The sequence below is a fragment of the Eurosta solidaginis genome, chromosome 5 (assembly GCF_040869045.1).
Source record: "Eurosta solidaginis isolate ZX-2024a chromosome 5, ASM4086904v1, whole genome shotgun sequence".
Classification (NCBI taxonomy): Eukaryota; Metazoa; Arthropoda; class Insecta; order Diptera; family Tephritidae; genus Eurosta; species Eurosta solidaginis.
In genome coordinates this window covers 248,172,904-248,192,864 of record NC_090323.1, presented here as the reverse complement: position 1 = coordinate 248,192,864, position 19,961 = coordinate 248,172,904, and the positions used below count along the sequence as shown (strand labels likewise).

General features: G+C 33.5%; 1 protein-coding gene across 35 annotated transcripts in view; it reads right to left on the bottom strand.

Annotated features, from left to right (window-relative positions):
* tipE (temperature-induced paralytic E) overlaps positions 1–19,579 on the bottom strand; it is an 80,703-nt gene extending 61,124 nt beyond the window's left edge. For 5 of the 35 annotated variants that reach the window (XR_010953732.1, XM_067789519.1, XM_067789525.1 and 2 more), the window contains exons 1-3: positions 19,388–19,579; positions 10,938–11,319; positions 6,698–8,124 (exon numbers count right to left, since the gene is read on the bottom strand). The gene's annotated coding sequence lies outside the window, so the exon portion shown is untranslated. Of the gene's footprint in view, positions 1–6,697; positions 8,125–10,937; positions 11,320–19,005; positions 19,024–19,208 lie in introns of those variants that run through there. The other 30 variants (XM_067789523.1, XM_067789524.1, XM_067789530.1 and 27 more) reach the window with 16 other exon arrangements.
* Positions 19,580–19,961: the final 382 nt, after the last annotated feature.

Below are 19,961 nucleotides of genomic sequence, written 5' to 3'. Positions count from 1 at the left end.
GAAATTCTCTAAATTTAGTGCTAGTTTGAGCGTTTTCGAACATGCACCTTGCGATGGGTAAATCGAATAATTTTTAAAAGTTTCTAAAATATTTAATATAAATTCTGATGCACAATTCCAAGGATTAATCACCTTTTGCGAACTTTCTATGCTTTTTGAATTTTTTTTTTTTGCAATTTCAGCTATAGAACAAATCATGTTTAAAATTATAATAACTAAATACAAATAAATAAACATGACTTGGAAACCAATGAAATCTTGAAGTTAAGTGCAACTTTTTCCATCGCCACTGTATAAATATTTATTTGTGTACGTGTCGATGTGTCCATTGTAGTTCAATTGCTATTGCTTTTGTTCGAATATCTTAAGGAGTTTGTACATATCTTTTGTATGTAAATATTTTGTTCAAATTTACAAATTGTATTCACCGTTAAATATTTGCTGTATCAAGTACCCATTGTTGTAAAGCATTGTTTTTACGACTGTTTGTTTTTTCGCTTGTGTTTAATCTAGGTTTATTACGGCTATTTTGGGATGCTTTTTTTGTGGTCACTTTTGGTGTGAAGCAAACATCACAACTCATATTTTATTGGCGATTGAAGTTTTGCCTTTCAATGGTCAGAGTTTTGGCATTCATGCGATTCTGTTATTTAACAAACAAATAACAGGTAGTTTTTTATTAATACTACTAGAAGACCCGGCAGACGTTGTCCTGTCCTAAATTTGGCATATCTGCATAAATTTTAATAAGCCTTTTCCACCTGAATCTGCCCACCCCCCCTCTTCACTTTTTCCTAATCCTTTTATTCACTCCCTCCTCAGTCTTTTTCGCTTCATCTATCTCCATCTTCGTCTCATTCTATCTCTTTCTCAATCTCCTTCTCCTTAACTCTTTTCTCTTCTCTCAATTTCTTCTTATTCTTCTGCATCCCTTATTGCCTGTCCCAGAGGGTGGTATGTATTTTATTCCAGTCCCAGTCCCAGTCCCACTCCCAGTCTCAGTCCCAGTCCTAGTCCTAATCCCAGTCCCATTCCGTTTCGGGATAATATATTACTCTGTACTAAAGCACTCATCAACAGCTTTCTTTTGATATCCATATTGTATAAACACGGTCTAGGCATTCACTGGCCCACGTTTTGGCCTATATCTCGAGACTAGTCACCCAGGGGTATGAAAATTACCCTCTGCTAAAGCACTCATTCACAGCTTTCATTTGATATCCATATTCTATAAACACATTCTTGGGGTACACGGGTCCACGTTTTGGCCTATATTTCGAGACTCTAGTCACCCAGGGATATGAAAATTACCCCCTACTAAAGCACTCATCGACAGCTTTCATTTGATATCCATATTCTATAAACACATCCTAGAGGTACCCAGGTTCACGTTTTGGCCTATAGCTCGAGACCCTACTCACCCAGGGGTATGAAAATTACCCTCTACTAAAGCACTCATCAACAGCTTTCATTTGATATCCATATTCTATAAACACACTCTAGGGGTATCCAGGTCCACGTTTTGGCCTATAGCTCGAGACCCTACTCACCCAGGGGTATGAAAATTACCCTCTACTAAAGCACTCATCAACAGCTTTCATTTCATATCCATATTCTATAAACACACTCTAGGGGTACTCGGGTCCACGTTTTGGCCTATATCTCGAGACCCTAGTCACCCAGTCACCTATCCTATATTTCAAGTTAGATCAAAATACACACGGGGTGGAAAACAAATTCAAAATCGGTTCAGTAGTTTAGGAGTCCATTGGCCTCAATTGTGTGACACGTGTTTTTTATATATTAAGATTTAGTATCAACCACCTCAAGTAGTCAAAATAAGCGAAGTTCTAATAACTATGTTTAGTTAACGGAAATTCTGACATAAAATAATTTGCGCACCATAGCGTATGAGTAATATTTTTAGCGGATTTTATGTCTCTGCAGAAAAGATAGCAATTGCTAAGAAAATCTAACTAAGAGTTAAATATTTTGCGGGATTCTGGAAAGAAACTGACATCAAATCACAAAAATTTAAAACAATCAAAAATAGATCGAAACAACTCTACTTAAATCTACACACGGTGCGTCTGACTCGTGAGTGAGCTATGTACATGTTGACTTGTTGCCAAAATGAAACTGATTTTGATTTTCACGAGTGGGCAAAAGTAATGTTAGTGTGAATATTCCTGAAATATTTTCACTAACACTTCGAAATTGGCCCTTGCCTTAACGTGTGTAGAACCTATAGGTCAGTAAATAATTTGTCAAAAAAATTGTAAAATTTAAGAAACCGTTTCACAACGAATGGTATAGGATTTTTTGGACTTAAAAATTTTCATAAATCGACTTCGGCCGTTTCGTAACAAGTCAGGCCAGCTTTCCCTGTTTCGCGATAACTGATGCTATTTGGAAGCACCAAGGGAAGTCAAGTCCTCCACAACCTACCACTCCCAACTCAGTGGAGGCTCCCCCTTTATTTGCTTCCAAACTGCGGTGTCGACTGAAATACTTTCTTAGTCGGAGTGTCTTCGTCCTTTCGCATAACATGATCTAGTCAGCGAAGTCTTGGATGTTTATTCGCTGCACTATCTTCATATCTGTGTAAAGGTCATAGAGCTCACCTCCTTAGATACTCGCCGTCAGCATCACGGATAGGACCATAAATCTTCCGGAGAACTTTTATCTCGAGCACTCCATGAGCCATCTCATTCTCTATCGACACCGTCCATGATTCCAAGCCATATATCAGGAGAGGTATGATAAGGGACTTGTAGAGGGTGATTTTGTTTTTCAATTGCCTACTGAGTCCAAAGTAGCACTTTTTGGGCAAGAGTTGTTCTCCGTATATACAAAATACTGGATACCTCTTTAAAAAAATTACTGAAATATCGCGACTTTAGTTTCGCATACACTCTCACTCCTACTCCCACTTTTACGGTCTCTACCCGTCCACCTAAACGACTCCATGTATCGAAAATATTTATTGAATTTACATATATGTATATATACCAAATGTTTCATACCCCCTTCAAAAAAGATATAGCGAATTTAAATATTTGCCAAGTTTTTTTCAAAATTGAGTACTTTCGGCGCTCATAGGTTACACACACACATCCTTTACACAAAGTTATATTTGTACACAGGGTATTAGAACTTTGATTTGATAACGGTTGGTTGTACATGTATAAAGGAATCGAGATAGATATATATATATCAAAACCATCAGTATCGAAGAAAGGCATGTTGATTAAGCCATGTCCGTTCGTCCGCCTGTCTGCCCGTCTATCCACCTGTCCATCCGTTAACACGTTAACATGGGCAGATATTGTGATATCTTCACCGAATTCGGTATACGGGCTTATCTGTATTCAGAAGGATTGGTATTGAAAATGAGCGAAATTGGACGATAGCCACGCCCAATTTTTCGATATCGAAAATTTTGAAAAATAAAAAAAAATAGAAAAAATAAATAAAAATAAAATTTGATAGGTGGATTGGTTTTATGACCCAAAACATATATTCTAAAAAATTTAGAAGAAGAAAATTTGGAAGTTTAACAAGCTGGATTGGCTGATCACTGCAGTGTATTCCAAGCAGAAATTGCTGCGATTAAGGATGCGGTGGATGAAATGCTACCCAGTGCTGCTACGGTTAGGAAATTTAACATCTATTCTGATAGCCAAGCGGCTAAAAAGGTCTTGAGTTCAACTACAGTGCGATCGAGGGTGGTTTAGGAGTGCCTGACCTCGCTGGAGATTGCATGGAATTATTTTACAATTAAGATTATCTGGGTCTCGGACCATAGTGATATCCCGGGCAACTCTCAAGCGGATCTCTTAGCCCGCATCGTTACAGCTGAACCGGGTGAAGATGGCTGTGGGGATTTCGGGATTCCGCTGGCAACCTGTGATTTACTCCTCCATAGCTGGGCCTCGAGTCAGCTCAGCAAACGTTGAGCGGATACCACCTCTTGCAGGGTAGCAAGAATTTTCTGGCCGGAAGTGGATGGCAAGAGGTTTGCCGAATGAATTGGGTTCACTAAGGCTCACCTATCAATGGTCATTGGGGCTTTGACAGGGCACTTCCCAATTGGTATCCATGCGGTATGCCTCAATATACTGGAAAATACATCTTGCTGTAGCTGTATGGAGGATGAAGAGGTAGAATCATCAAATCACTTTATGCTTAATAGCCCAGCTTTTGCCAGAACTAGGCGAAAGTATTTCTGTCGCGACTCACTTGGATCCCCCGAGGATTTATCCAAGGTTGAGATCGGTATCATTCGGAACTTTATGGTTGCTACGCAAGAATTCTCTAAGTAGCTATAGCTACGTCACCGTTATTTTATTGAATGTGGTATCACAACGGAACTTCATGTTGTCTAAGTGAGCTTCCCCTATCATGGCGGGTACCACCTAACCTAACAAGATGTAAATCAAACGTCGTTAAAGATATTACACTGCTCTTGCCAAATTAAGTAGACTGCCAAATCAGTTAAAGACCACGCCCCTTTTTCCTTAAAGTCTAACCTTAGCAAAGTTTGCAATAACTTTATGGTATTTAACTATATTTGACTGATATTCTACCTCAGTAGTGGTGTGGTTGAGCTAAGAACAAGAATGAGTTCAGAATGGAACCATATATGTATTAGTGGGCAGCTTTATAACACTATTAACCACAAACTGAGTTTAAAGTGCTTAGCTGGGTATGTAACATTCGGTTTATACGAAATTGAACTTTAAATACTCGCTCTTTCAAAATATATATATATATATATATATATATATATATATATATATATATATATATATATATATATATATATTGTACCATCTTTATATCGAGAGATCATCTGCGGGGCTCGAAACAGATATAATTGACATATGGCACCACCCACGTGGCACCGCTCAATTTTCAAAAATTGTATATAGCCAGAAAAATACAGGGTGACAACGTGAACCTATTCTTAAAATTTTGTGAAGATCGGTTCGGTACTTTGGACGCCTATAAAACACACACACACATACATTTTTATTCATAAGATAATAACTATAAAATAATGCTACACGTGTGCACCGGTACCCGTTATTCAGTGGGTACGGATGTCGGTACGTGCTTTCTATAAGGGTACGAACAGAGTGGGCGCTGAAAGCGGATCCGAGATTGTCAGTGCGATAAAGATTGCCAGTGCGAAAAACTGATTACATAAGCTTGTGTACAATACAATGAACGCCGACAAGAGCAGAGCGCAGAGCCGATGAGTGCGAGAAAACAATTTCAAAACGTTTTGCGCGCTTTTTTGCATTGTTGATGTTTGCTTTTTAGAGTGCAGTCGTGTTTTTAATGGTTTAGAAATTAAAAAAAATGGATATCGATCAAATAATAAGTGAAATTTGTAAAAAAATTAAAATTTTGTGAAAAATATAATATAATTATTGAACTTTAAATTTAAAAATTAAATTAATTAATTTCAAAAATAATAAATAACTATATTTAATAATTAAAATTTAAATAAATCTTATAAAAATCAATTAATTATTTTCAAATAAATAATCTTATATAGTAAGAAAAATTTCTTCTTAGATTTATTTATTAACAAAAAAATAAAAACTATGAATATGATTAGTAATTCTTAAATTTCAGATTTCAAAAAATAACTAATAATTAACCCCTAATTAATTTATCAATAAATACTTAATGAAATAAATATAAGTATGAAAACGATTAGTAATTCTTAAATTTTAATAAAAATTAATTTTATAATAAATTATAAGATAAAAATTAATCAATAATTTTAATAATCTAAAATTTCTATATTTAATAAAATAAAATAATTTAATTTTAAATTTTAAAAAATTAATATTTAAAATTAATAAATAACAAAATATTGTATATAAAAAATTAAATTTAATAATTAATAAAAATAAAATAAAATTTATAATTAACAAATTTTATAAATAACTTCATCATAAAAATTTTCGCTATTAAATTGTATAATATAAAAAACAAATAATTTGAAAATTTTCAATTTTTCACAAAATTTAATTTGTTTTACAAAATCCAAAGTTTAAGAATTACTAATCATTTTCAGTATCATTTTGCAAAAAAAAAATCGAAATTTAAAAAAAAAATTTAAATTTTGTTATTAATAGATTTACCTTTTATTAAAATAAATATTTTTATATTTAATTTCATAATATGAATGACATTATAACTAAGAGATACAGAGATCAATAAATATCTATATATATAAATATTCAATATGTTAATAGATGCATATTAATTTTGTCTAAAAAACCCCTAAAATTCAGATTCAATAGCTATTATTTCTAACTAAATGACATAAAAGCAAAACACATGGAATAAACAGAATTTCAGCGCACTCACTGTGTTGTATACAAATTTTCTTCTCGCATGAAAATAAGAGTCAATAAGTTCGGTTCGGCTCCGCTAGGCATCAGCGCTTACTCTGTCCGTACCCTAAACCTGTTCCTACAGCGTAAATTATCAAATATTTATAAGCTTCTAATGCCATCATCTTCCATTTTCTTTTAGTTAAGCACAAACATACAACAACAATACTTCACGTATTTTCCTATAATTTCTTGGCACAAATAACATGCACTACCTCAAAAATAGCGCGAATGCATGTATGTATGTATGTATGCACATACTTATATAAAGCTTTCCACACCTTTTACTACACGCTACTATTTCAATAAATTTTCTTCTATTTTTCATGCATTTTCTTTACGTTCGACTGGAAACTTTATGATGAGTATGAGGTTTAGTGCCTGCCATCGATATGCACCGTGTAACCTATACTGGCACCAGCTAATTCAATATTCATAATAAATACAAAATTTTTTCTTTTTATTATCTGTTCGCCTTGTAGAAACTAATGACTTTTTGTATTTGTTGTGTGTAGTTTTATGACTTTGTTGTTGTATTTGTTTTTAGTTTATTTCTTTTCATGCCAACTTGTATTAGTCGATAATTGGTGGGAGGAGTTTCGTGTCACTCAATGCTTAATTTGTTCTGCTGTTTACCACAAACACATATGAAATTTTTATAAAAAAATTGTTTTTTGTAATTATTCAGCGCTTCTATAGAGAAAAACACAATTTTTCTGCGCTTGCTGCACATCTTCACTTATTACTTTTATTAACTTTTTTTTTTTCTTTTTTCAAATTTCTGCAAACATTTTATTTGCTGCACTCACTTATTTTCTGTATTTTGCCTTTTATGTAATCCGCTTCTTCATTTTTTAATTTTGTTTTTTTTTGCAATGCTGACTCACCAGCTCACCGCTTGCCAAATATGGCACACCACTGACCCCGATCTCCGTCCGCTCAGCACTGGGGTTGTTTTTTAGGAATTGTTTTTTTCCTTCTTCTTCAAATTCAAGCCAGCAGTTTTTAGCTGTTCACTTGCTAATTCATTTCAATTAATTCTCAAATGGTTCTACATAAAGAAACAAATTTCTATTGGCGTAATAAATACAGACACTCAATTGTTAATCACTACGAATTACACTGCATTGCACCGCATAGCATGGCACCACAAGCAACTTCGAGTCAAGCACTGTCACTGATACTGCATTTTTTTGTTTTTTGTGCCTCTGTGGCTTCTGTTACGAAACGGAAATCACGACTGCCGAACCATAAACTTGCATACACACACACACACTTACATGTAAATTCGTATCGTTTTAACAGTTACGCTGTTATTCGCCGTCGCCCAGCGTCGTCGTTAGCGTCTCGTTTTATAAGTTGACATACGCTTACTTCGCTGTTGTTGTTGCTTTAATTAGCTGCTGTTATTTTAGGCAGCCGTAATGGCAACAGCGGCCACAAATATAACCAACACCACAAATATCACCGCAGGTGTAAGTAGCAATGGTTCGGTGTCCAATTGTAGCAGTAGTGGGCATTGATTGATGTCGTCCGACATGATTTCTTCGTTTATATGATTGAAAAAACCCTTTTGTTTGTTTATTTTTGCTTTTACAAAATTTTTTTTGTCGTTTTAATTATTCTGTTTTATGCAATTTTCCATTCTTTTACTTTTATATTGAATGCAGTTGAATGTTAATTACTGCCTGTCAATTGCTGCAGTTAACTGTTAAGCATAAATATGTAACAGTGTGTTTGTATTTTTGCGCGTGTGAGTTTGTGCTAAGCACAATAAGGTTGAGGGTATTTTGGCCCCTGCGGGAAATTAATTAATTTTAAACAACCAAATAATTAAATCATTTAATTCGAAACTGATGCAATAGAAGAGAGATTTTAGCTTCTGTTGAGGCAGAACTTAGAAATATGGCGAGTTAGTGATTGTAAGTCCTTAATTGCATTAAAAACCGAATCTGGAGCCTCACTCACAAAATAGATACCAAAACTAAAAAGAAACAAGACGCAAAAATAAGACAAGGGCTTAGATCGGGACCGAAGTGCCGGAGCACAAATCAAAAATAAGACAGAAACCAAGTCCGATATTCAGTTTAAACTAAACTACAGACTTAAGTTAATTCGAGGCTGAAATAAGAACAGCAACCGAAAGCGAACTTACACTAAGATAAAGATGAAAATGAATTGTTTCAGAGGTTAAGGATCTAAACTGAATTTGGACTAGGACAATGGTTGGGAGCGACACTGTATTCAAAACTTTGCCAGACACCGAAACCGAAACTCAATTCAATATTTGGACCGAGATCAAACCCGAAACTAAATTTCAATTCTTGTGCAGAGATCGGGATCGGAACTGCGTTCAAACCCTAAAAAAGAGAAAAAAATCGAAAGTAAGACCAAGAAAACAATCGCAGAAGGAATACAAAACTTATAGCCGAGTCTGGAACCATATCAAACCGAATGCGAATTCCGTATCTGTATCGGTCAAAACTAAACTAACTAAAACTAAACAGATTCTAGATGGAAGTTTAATCCAAACTAAAGCAAATGTCGAAACTAACTATCGAAAAAGAAACCAAATTTAAGACTACGCCAGAGATCGGAACTGAAATTGAGCTTAAATCTAAGACAGAGATCGCAACCGAAAGTGGATTGAAAATAAGCACAAAAAGCTGGGAAGAAACGCAAACCGAAATATAAGCAAAGCTAGTACAGAGAGCGGATCAAAACTGAGCTAAAACCTGAACAGAGATCGGGATTAAAACTGAATTATAAAAAAATTAGAAGAAGCCGAAAATAAAAGCAATATAAGACTGAGATCAAATAACAAGGGGACTGGTTTCGGAGTCAACTCGAAACTATTTCTTGGTTATCTCGAGATGATTTGGCGATTGTAGTCGGAATGATTTCGTTACTATTTCGGGATTACTTTTAGCATAATTTGTGGCTATTTTGGGAGCAATTTTGGCATGATTTCAGAACTTTTTGTTGATCGTTTTCCGAATCCCATTGGGAATATTTCAGAATTATAACAAAAATACTGTGGGGATCATTTGGAGATTATTTCTAAGATTATTTCGGGACTATTTCGAAATTGCTTTCTGCACAATTTCGGGAGTAATTAAAACTATTTCGGCATTAGTTTAAGAATCAATTTGGGACTACCACGAAAAAAATTATAGTACATCGAGATTATTTGGGGATTATTTCTGGTTCATTTCGGGACTATCTTGTCCAATCAAGGACACTCCGACTTTCTGACCGACTTAAGATTTCATAACTAACAGGGCCGACTAATCTCGGCTTGTTTTCCCTCCTGTTGCTAAATTTATAACTCATAATCCACAAGCGGCTACCGTGGTGTGAAGGTAGCGTGGTCCACCTACCATACCGAAGGTCCTGGGTTCAATGCCTTGACAAAACAACATTCCAATTAGAAAGTTGGCATGAAACATATAAGATCCGTGCCACCAATTTGTACGTAAAACTAATGACGCATATTGGAATAGAGGATCGACCTAAATTTTCACGAAGATAAATCGTAAATTGAGAGGATGAACGCAAGCTGGGTTAGATTACGGAGTTTCATATTTAACAGAGAAGTTTAGCGGCAATCCAAGCTCTAAGTTTTGCCACTGGGAGGTCCGGGGACGCTAGTGATTGTCCGTAGTCACTCACAATATCATCGAATGTTAAAAATTACGTAGATTAAAGAGCATAATGACATCCGGGGCAACTGTCATGCTCATTTTTAGCAGAGCGGGCACTTGCGAATTGAACGTTGCTGTCACTAGAGGCCTTTATGACCCCGCTGTGCACCTGCTTTCTGCTTCTGTACAGCTCGGACTTAAGTGAGCTAAGCAAGCGCTGCGCTAACAATAGCCTTTGGGAAGTTGCGAGGTCTTTCTCTTCGGTTATTCTCTCCAAGTAGTTAGCGTATATGTTAGGATTTACTATAGTACAAATTTATATAGGAATTGGGGTATTAATAGGTCACGCCTAATAGGATGCCCTATGAGCCTTTATATCCTGGATATCGCCAACTGTGGTAGGTGTATAGAGAAGAAAAAGGTGAAGTAATGCTGTGACTTTGTGCTGCCCAGACTTTCCGCGGACGAGGCAAAAATAGCTCGGTCGAAATGTGTTCAATTGCTTGGAGGACACATAATTGTGGCCAGGCACTGACTCACTAAAGGAACGACCCTCGGTGCAACAAAACGCAGTAATCACAGTCAAATTTTGGGAGAATGCAGCTTATTCTATAGAAAATGGACGGACTTCAAATTGATCACTTTCTTTTGAGCTTTTTAAAAGGTTTTTAAGAAACTTAATACACAAAAAAATAAATAATTTTAATTCCCCAAATGCTGCATTGCACTTCACTAAATAAAGTTGGATATTGACCGGGGAGCTCCAGCAATTATGGATTTAGTGGCAAAATAGCGTGCAAAAGCAATTTGTATGGTTTGTATGGCTCACATTTGTCGTTTTACATTTTCTACTGTATTTTAGCACACACATACGCACATATAAATTTTAGCACGCTCCACTTAAGAAGCAAAACAAATACATACACATGTAATAAATAATGCCATGTTGAACGAGTGACATTCACATAGTATAACGGTACATAGTGCCCATTCCTTTATTACGGGCAAGTGCACTTAACTAATGTAAATATGTTTGTATTGTATTTTTTGAAATAAATTTTTAGTTTTGTGATTTTTTTAGTCACTGAAGTCGTTTGAACGATATTCGCTTGTAATTTTAGATTCCGTTCCGTGTTATACAATTTTAATACTTCCTTCTTTATTTCAATTCTCTTTAATTTTATTGTATCTTTTGCCTTCCTTCAATGTCATTTTTATTTGCTGCTTTTTCATTGCTTTGACTTTGTAAATATTTTATACTAGAGAAACTAGTGTGTTTGTATATGAGGGTTGTTCATGTGTATGTGCGTGCACATAACTAAATTTACATATACAGAAATTTACGTTGCGTATCAGGGATGGGCACTACACGGAAAATTCATAATTTAGTAGCAAAGGTGTTTTTATGGAATTTGGGCGGCGTAGAATTTATGCTTACAGCTTTGGTCTTAATACACAACTGCACAATTAATCGATAAGTTGATTAGTCAAAGTTTAAATAAAAGAATTTAGCTTTAACAAGTAAAATTTGATCTAAAACTAAAATTTTAATTTGTGAAAAACACGTACCCAAAATAGGATGCCAACTATATAAAAAAAACTAACTCATCATTTAATTCGATTATAAGATTAATTTAAAATTTGATAACTCAATTGACTTGTTTTTCGATTAGACGCAGAATGACTTGTACACTAAAACTTCTTTCTTTGTTAATCAAAAATATAAATTAGTCGATTATTTGATTAACCATAGATTGTATTAATCAAAATGATTGCATAATCCGTCAATTGCAAAATCAAAAATATTATTCATGATACCAAAGATTTTTAATGGAAATAAATTTTCATTTAATAAAAAACATACATGGAATTACCTGCGCATTAATTTTAATATTATATTATTATAGTATCAAGCAATTCTGAAACTAAGTTCGGGTTCATGCCGTCGCATATAATCAATTATTAATCACTTTGTCATACTAATCAATAAACTAAATACAAAATTGTTTGCATATTGATTCATTTAAGTATTGACGACTCTTTTTGAAATAATCGACTTACTGAATATTTAAAAATATTATTTAAAAAGACTTTGGTTGATCAATTAATCGTAATTCCCAACTCATTACTCAGTGAAAGCGGACTGCAAATACCAAAATTGTTAAACTAGATTACACTCCGCTTAACAACTTTACTCAGATGGGTGTTTAATCAAAAAGGAACTTCGTCAATAAGTTGAAATAATGATTAGTCAAATATTTAGATTAATCAATTAATTGAGAAAATGTAGATACTGTAAGGAATTTACTGCAAATCCTCTTATTTCCATAGGATGCCACAAAATTTGAACTCGTTTCTATTTGTAGATTATGTAAAAATGATTTTTGAATATGCAAAAGATACCCGGGTAGCCATCTATGAACAGAACGGTTAATGTATGTATTCATTTGCAATTAATTTTTCTTTTTATTTAGAAGGAAACATTTTTTTTAGTTCAATAAGACTTTTTGGAAAACATAAATATTCTTTTCTCATACATAAAACATACTATTATTACATAGGTATATTTTAAATATATGCATATATGTATGTATGTTTGTTAATCAAAAGACTTTTCATCCTCGTCAACGATTAAACTTTGTTCGCAACTAACTCCCTTATCAATTGGCATATTATAACAACATTGCCCCCTTGTCTTAATAAAATCATTTGTTTTTATCAAAGAAGAAACTGATTCAACAAGTAAACGATTTCTACACCTGGTTTTAATTATATTCTGTATCGAAAATATTCTTTCAACATTCGCTGAAGAATGTGAAATTGATAAAACCCCCTGTGCAATTCTGTATATATTTGCAAAAAACGGCTCGTTCAGTTCATTTTTCAATAATCGCACCTTTGCCCAAAACTCAGAAATGGAATGTTTTGTAAGTGCACGCAATTCTTCATGTTCTGACAGGGCTCGATATTCCGAATTAATTTCCTCGATTTTATCAATTCTACATGTAGGAAATAATTTAGCAACCAGTGGAACAATGCTAGTTACTTCTCCTGATAAAACAGTTTCAGGAGCAAGCTTTGTGACCCCACTAAAAATTTCATTATCAAAGTCAATTTTCGTCTGTAGGTTTTTACAAAACTCCTTGTAAAATAGTTTGACGTTTAGCTTAAAATTTTTAATATCTTGTTTTTCCAATAAACTTGTATAAATGAATAGATCTACTTCAGAGCCGCAATATATACTATCTATCTATTTAGAAATAGTAGTGTTATCCAAATATTCTTTTTATTTCAGTGAAAACAGTTGGGTTTCATACATATGTATGTAGGTACATATTAGGGGGACTCATGTAACCGTATAAATGCCTTATAAAGTGTGTAAACGTATAAATTTATCTAGTTTACGCAGGAGCTGTCAAATTTTGTATGAAAAATCATTTACACGATTTGTATAAATTTACGCGCACATTTCATTGTGTAAACGCGGTAAACTCAAAGGAATGCAACCTTGCAGACATTACAGACGGCATTTTCATCAAAAATCTCCAACATCAGCAAGTAAAGGCGTTTTAGTTTTGATTTTACACTTAATCTTGGTATTTTTTAATTTGTATAACAATCAAAAAAATTTTTTTGGAAATAATACAGCTGAAAAACAATCAAGTTTATCAAGAGTATTACTAGGTGCGTTCATATAACCGCGTGTGTAAATGAATATAATTTTACACCTTATAAGTTTATATGCTATCATGAGTCCCCCTATTATTTCAAACTAATTATTGCTTGAAAAATCGTATATGATAAAGAGAGACAGTGCTAATCGAACTCTTAGTGCAAGTACACAGGCGTAAGGAACGTTGTCGTTTGTTCGAAAGAAGGTTGCCATAGCGTCAAAATACATTACTTAAATTAGAATATTAGCTGTAGGCAAAATTGTACCAAAAATGGCAGCGTAGTACTTCAGTACTTTCTTGAGTCAAATTGTATCAAAAAAGTACAATTGTATCGAAAAACCCAACCCTGATCTCAGATATCTGCATGTGTTTGTGCATCTCTTATCTGCTGCGTGTACGTACATATGTGTAGACATAATGATTTATTCGTTTATGTAGATACAAGTGACCGTCTGCTTTATTGTTGTTGTGACTTCATTTACTTAGCATCAGACTAGGGATGTGAGTATCACTTAGTGTCACCCATATTCTCACAATACTATCAATCAATTTTCCAAAAAATTAAATAATTACAATATGTATTGATAACTTAACTTGCCGCTTAGTTAGCTAAAAAAATTATTAGTCGATTATGTAATCTATTAAAAATATGTTTAACAAGTAAAGGTGTCTAAGTTCGGGTGTAAGCGATCATTATATACTCAGCGTGAGCTTCAATTGTACATTTCGTTTCAGATAAATTACTTTTCCACATAACACGTGGGACCGCCCGTTTCAAAAAAAAAAATGTCTCCCCATTTCCTCTTACAACAAAACTTGATAAGTGAAATATCATTGATTCAAAACTATTTTTTGCTAAGTTATAGCTTACTATTCTAGTCTACGACCCTCTTAAACTTGTTTTATATCTAACCGTGGTCTTTAGCCGATCCCGTCCATTTTTACTAGAAATATTTTCTGCTATAAGGAAAATTTGTGTACCCAATTTTATTACGATCCGTTAATTTTTCTTCGAGTTATGGGTCCCGAAACATAGAAAATTGCTTAGTCATAAAAGGGGCGGTGCCATGCCCATTTTTTAAATTTAAAGTTTTTCCTATTTAGTGTTATAAATCCACTTGGGAAATGTAATACCATTGATATAAAGCTCTTTTTGCAAAGATATGGCTTATTTTATTCCTCCACGACTCTTTTGAAAATCTGGAGTGTTCCTTAACCGATTTAGTTAATTTTTCCTCAAAGCATTCCTTATAGTAAAGGCAACCTCTCTGCCGAATTTTGTTACGATAGGTTTAACGGTTTTTGATTTATGATTAATAATATTTGTAAAATTGATTTTATCACAAGTGGGCGGTGCCACGCCCATTTTAAAAATGTTTTTCAAATTTTTTTCAAGAGTCTCAATATCAGCACACATGTAAAATTTCAACATTCTAGGGTATTATTTACTAAATAATCAGGTTTTATGTGTTTTCCAAAATGTTATATATATAAAAATTGGGCGTGGTTATCATCCGATTTCGCTCATTTGCAATACCAATCTATTCTGGGTCCAGATAGCTCGTGTACCAAATTTAGTGAAGCTATCGCAATATTTACTCAAGTTATTGTGTTAACGGACGGACGGACGGACATGGGTCAATCAATTTTTTTTCGATCCTGATGATTTTGATATATGGAAGTCTATATCTATCTCGATTCCTTTATACCTGTACAACCAACCGTTATCCAATCAAAGTTAATATAATTTGTGTGCAAAGCATGGTGAGTATAAAAAGGATATTGAGTAATCGATTAATCTTTATTTAGTGATAGTGAACCACATATAGGGATAATGCCAAACTTGTTCAAGCAATTATTATAAGTTTACTCAAGTAAGGGATTAACTTTAAAATCAGATAAATCTATTAGTTGTACTCTTGATTAATTAGGAGTTTAAATTTATCAATTGGATGACAAATTAATGATATAAAAAATTAAAGTTGTGAGTAATCACAGTACCAAAATCATTGTTCATTTTTAAATAATTTTGCATAGAATTAAATTGTCAGGGCTGTCATGGAATCCAAATCGGTTTTGCGTTTTGTCGGAATTACAAACCAATATTGATTTAAATTGGTGTCATAAAACCGTATTGGTTTTGCTCTTTTCGAATGTAAATAAAAGCGATGTTCGAATCAGCTGTTTTGCGGTGCACCGGCAATTTTGATGTTAATTTTTTTGGAAAATTTTTATAATATAGTTGTTTGGTGCCTTTAATCAGAAATAAGCAAATTTATTGACATCAACATGGCATCAGCTGTTGTAGCATTTATATTATTGGAAGAAGAAAGTTGCAAGAAGGTCAAAAGTAAAATTTGGAGAGATCGCAGCAATCCATTTGAGTTGCCAGAGACAGCGTATTTAAAAATATTTCTTAATGTGGGTTTCTAAATATTTATAGTGTATTTGCAGTTACATTGCATACTATCGCATAAACAGATAGGCTTTCCGAATGGTATTGGACACCATTGAAGGACGCTTAACTCGCTCGAAAGTTCTGCCAGTGCTGCAACTAGCAGCTACGTTACGATTTTTAGCTGAGGGACCCTATCAAAGATCAGTTAGCAAGGATTCTAGCATGAGTGTAGGTAGAAGCACGGTGTCAACGATTTTAGATGATGTGCTTCGTGAAGCCCTTCGCAATATCTGGATGTTTCTCCATAAATTCAGTCAAAATACTGTTTTGCATTGAATTTTTATGCTTTCCTCTATTAAGAATAAAAATATATGTAAATTTATATTTATTTTTATAAAATAAACCTTTATTTACTTACATTTTTAGAAAATAAGCAACTGCGAGATAAATACTACTAGGAAAAAATTAAATCCAACAGCATTTAACTGATTGGATTGTTTCCGATAGCAAAATGTATATTATCGGATTCTGTGACACCTAAAACCGACACTAATTCCAATTCGAACACTAAACCGATAATATTGGATTTCATGACACCAAAGCAATTATTTTGTCGTTTTTAAATCCGATTCCGACAACAGTTGGATTCCATGACAGCCCTGTGTCATTCATTATTCAGGTGAATGGAATCTACTGATGAATATTTGTCTCATTGTATACAAATGTCTGAAATAAAGTCTCAAAATCAGCAGCCGAATATTATGATTAATTAATTTAATCATATATCCGAGTAATCAAAAATCATCTTATTCCATGGATTTGTGTTACAATAAATCGAAAACCTATCGACAGATCTATCGACTAAATAAATAGACATTTAGCTCGTTAGCTTGTAACTAAAGACATGATTAATCATGGCAGCCCCCAAGGTATGGTCGTATCGTGCTCCGCTGACCACACCGATGATCCTGGGTTCACGCCCCTGGCAAAGCATGTAGGTTCCGTCCCCCCTATTTGTAGAAACAATGGAAAGGAGCACGACGCAAATTGGAAGAGAAGTTCAGCATAAATATCTTCGGAGGCTATAGCGCCTTACATTTAATTAAGATAAATAAAAGTTTTGAGTACTTATCCAATATCTGTCCTTATTTATCCAAAAATATGTTATACAAAAATGTCCACTCTGGTTTGTAATCAATTCGAATTCGAAATGAAAAACAAAACCGAATGCAATCACAAAAGTTTCTTGGCTGAACGATTTATTATTTAAAATTTTGTCTATTATTGCCATGAACTATTAGATTTGCTGGCTTTAATCGTTTAGAAATTAACGACAAAAGAAATCGAATCGAATTTGAATCTAAAAAGAGAACTAACTGAATAATCGGATAAAAATTTTATTAAGCAAATAATGGCTTAGTTGAATACTGAATTATTCGACTTCTTCGAGTCTATTATAAATGTAGAGAAACCTTCATTAAAGATAAAATCACTTCTTGATCGAAATCCGTTGAATTTTTTATTATTTGTCAAAAAAAAAAAAAAAAACACACCTAATTCTGACAGCAACTAAAAAATATTGCTTTTTTTAAATTTTATTTTGTGAATGCAATCAAATGTGATTGCAAATTTTTTCAAATCTAATAAATAAAAGTTATTTCTCATTCAAATTTCTTGCCCCACTAATCACCCAAAAAGTAGGGATTGAAGACATTTTTTTAAACAATCGGCTAAAATTTTGTTTTTTTAGTTACTTTTATGACTAACTCAATCGACTGTGATTAGTTAGTGACTAATCAAAAATTTTATTTTGTTGAGTAATCAGCTTGTGCTTTCAGCTGAAATTGTAACTTATCAAGTGGTCCATTAACTGAATACTTGGTTATTTCATTTGGGCTTCTACAACTAATATAATATCATTGATTGCAATCGGAATATTCAGTCAAGTAATATTAAATGTATACATTTGTGTGAAAGCGGGGGTTGCCCTTATTGCTTTAAATGTATGAAAACATTTATTGAAGCACTCCTACGCTGGTTGAAGTGTTGTCTATTACATTGGTTAATTCTTTATATTTCTATAAATAGAACAAAACCAAAAATAATACCAGTTTCTTTGAAACCGCCGCACCAACAAGCATATCTTTAACACATGATTACATACAAAGTATGTACTTTTCAAAAATAATAAAATAAGCTAGGAAGGCAATTGAGATAAAGTTTACAACAACTAAGGCAAGACGTGGCTGAATACGTTTGTAACAATTCAACCATCGTAGGAGTGCGGGTTCAAATCCCACTCCCTGGAGAAAAGGCTTTGAAGAGATTTACAAGATATAATCGAAATAGCTGTCGCTTTATCCGTCCTGATGTCACGTTGTTTAAATGTTTCCCAAATTATTAAATAAATTGAATGCATACTGTATTCTCAATAGATTATTGTAAGCAAAATGTGATTGCAATCAATTTAGATTTGTGAAAAGCAGAAATATTGCAATTTGAGTAATATCTTGTGATTGCAATCAAAACTAATCGCAACTGTTTTCAGCTCCAATGGAAAAATATTTATTTGTCATTCAAGATTTTTGCTCCAATATTAAGGCAAAATTCACCAATCAACCAAAATTTAGAAATAGAATAATCTCTGTCCTTTTCAAATAATTTTTTTTTTTAAATATTGCCCAACCCTGTTGCGTACTATATATAAAATATGCCAAATACTACATGCGATATATTTAAAATATATTGCGACACACTAGCATATATATTTGTATTTGCTTTCATGCAAGTGTGTATGTTTGTTATGCATTGCATGTGCGCACATTTTTTTCTAGTCCTTCAAATAGAATAATTCAACTCTTTTAACTTCATACAATAAGTTTTTCAAAAAGCAGCAGATATTATCGTGACATGTTCGAGCTGCTGGTTGGTGTGTGCAGAACGATTTCACTCACACCCTTTGCACCTTTCTTTATCCACATTTCATCACAAATATTTTACATTACTTTGTTCGCTTCCTACTCCTCACTTTACACACGCATATACATGTACATACGTGTATGAGTTATACACATACATATAAATTTTTTTCATTTCCTATGCATTCAGCAGCAGCACTAGTCGAATATTCAATATTTTCCTTTTATAGAACACCAAACTACACATTTTTTTTCTATTACTTTGCTATTTGCTTGCCACTTTTTTACAGGTTTTATTTTCAATTGATTACATTTTAGTAATATTTATAAAATATACTTTTGCAAATTCCCGCAAACGCGACCTGATTATATACTAAACATGCTTGTAAGTATATGTAAATTATCTTCAGGTCATGGTAGTACTACGACGACGGTCGATGGCCATTTTAATAGACCACTACAGACGTTTATACTATGAATAGACCGTTAAATGTAAACGAGCGTATGGTTAGCGTGTTGAACTCTTCTTCACTAAAGGGACTAATGCACAACTATAGCAGGGCATCTATAAAAGAACCCGAAGACATTGTAAAAGCTATTGTTGGGGTATCTCATTTGAGCGAGAGATTGCGTTTAAGTACAAAAAATAAATAAACAGCTGTCCACAAATTGAGTAAAAGAGAGGAACTGAAGTGTCAGTACACAAACCGTTAAAGCTTTTGGGAAATTTTGTATCGATGTAATATACCGTGTTGGGCTTAGTACCCTCTTTTTCTCTCTCTCTCTCTCCCTCTGTCTCACACATCTTTTCCTTCCAAGTATTGAGAAGGTGTTTTATAGTATTAAAAGCTTAGCCTTTTAGCGAATGTCTTATATATTTTTTTTACAGAAATTTTGACAGTTCCCTACAA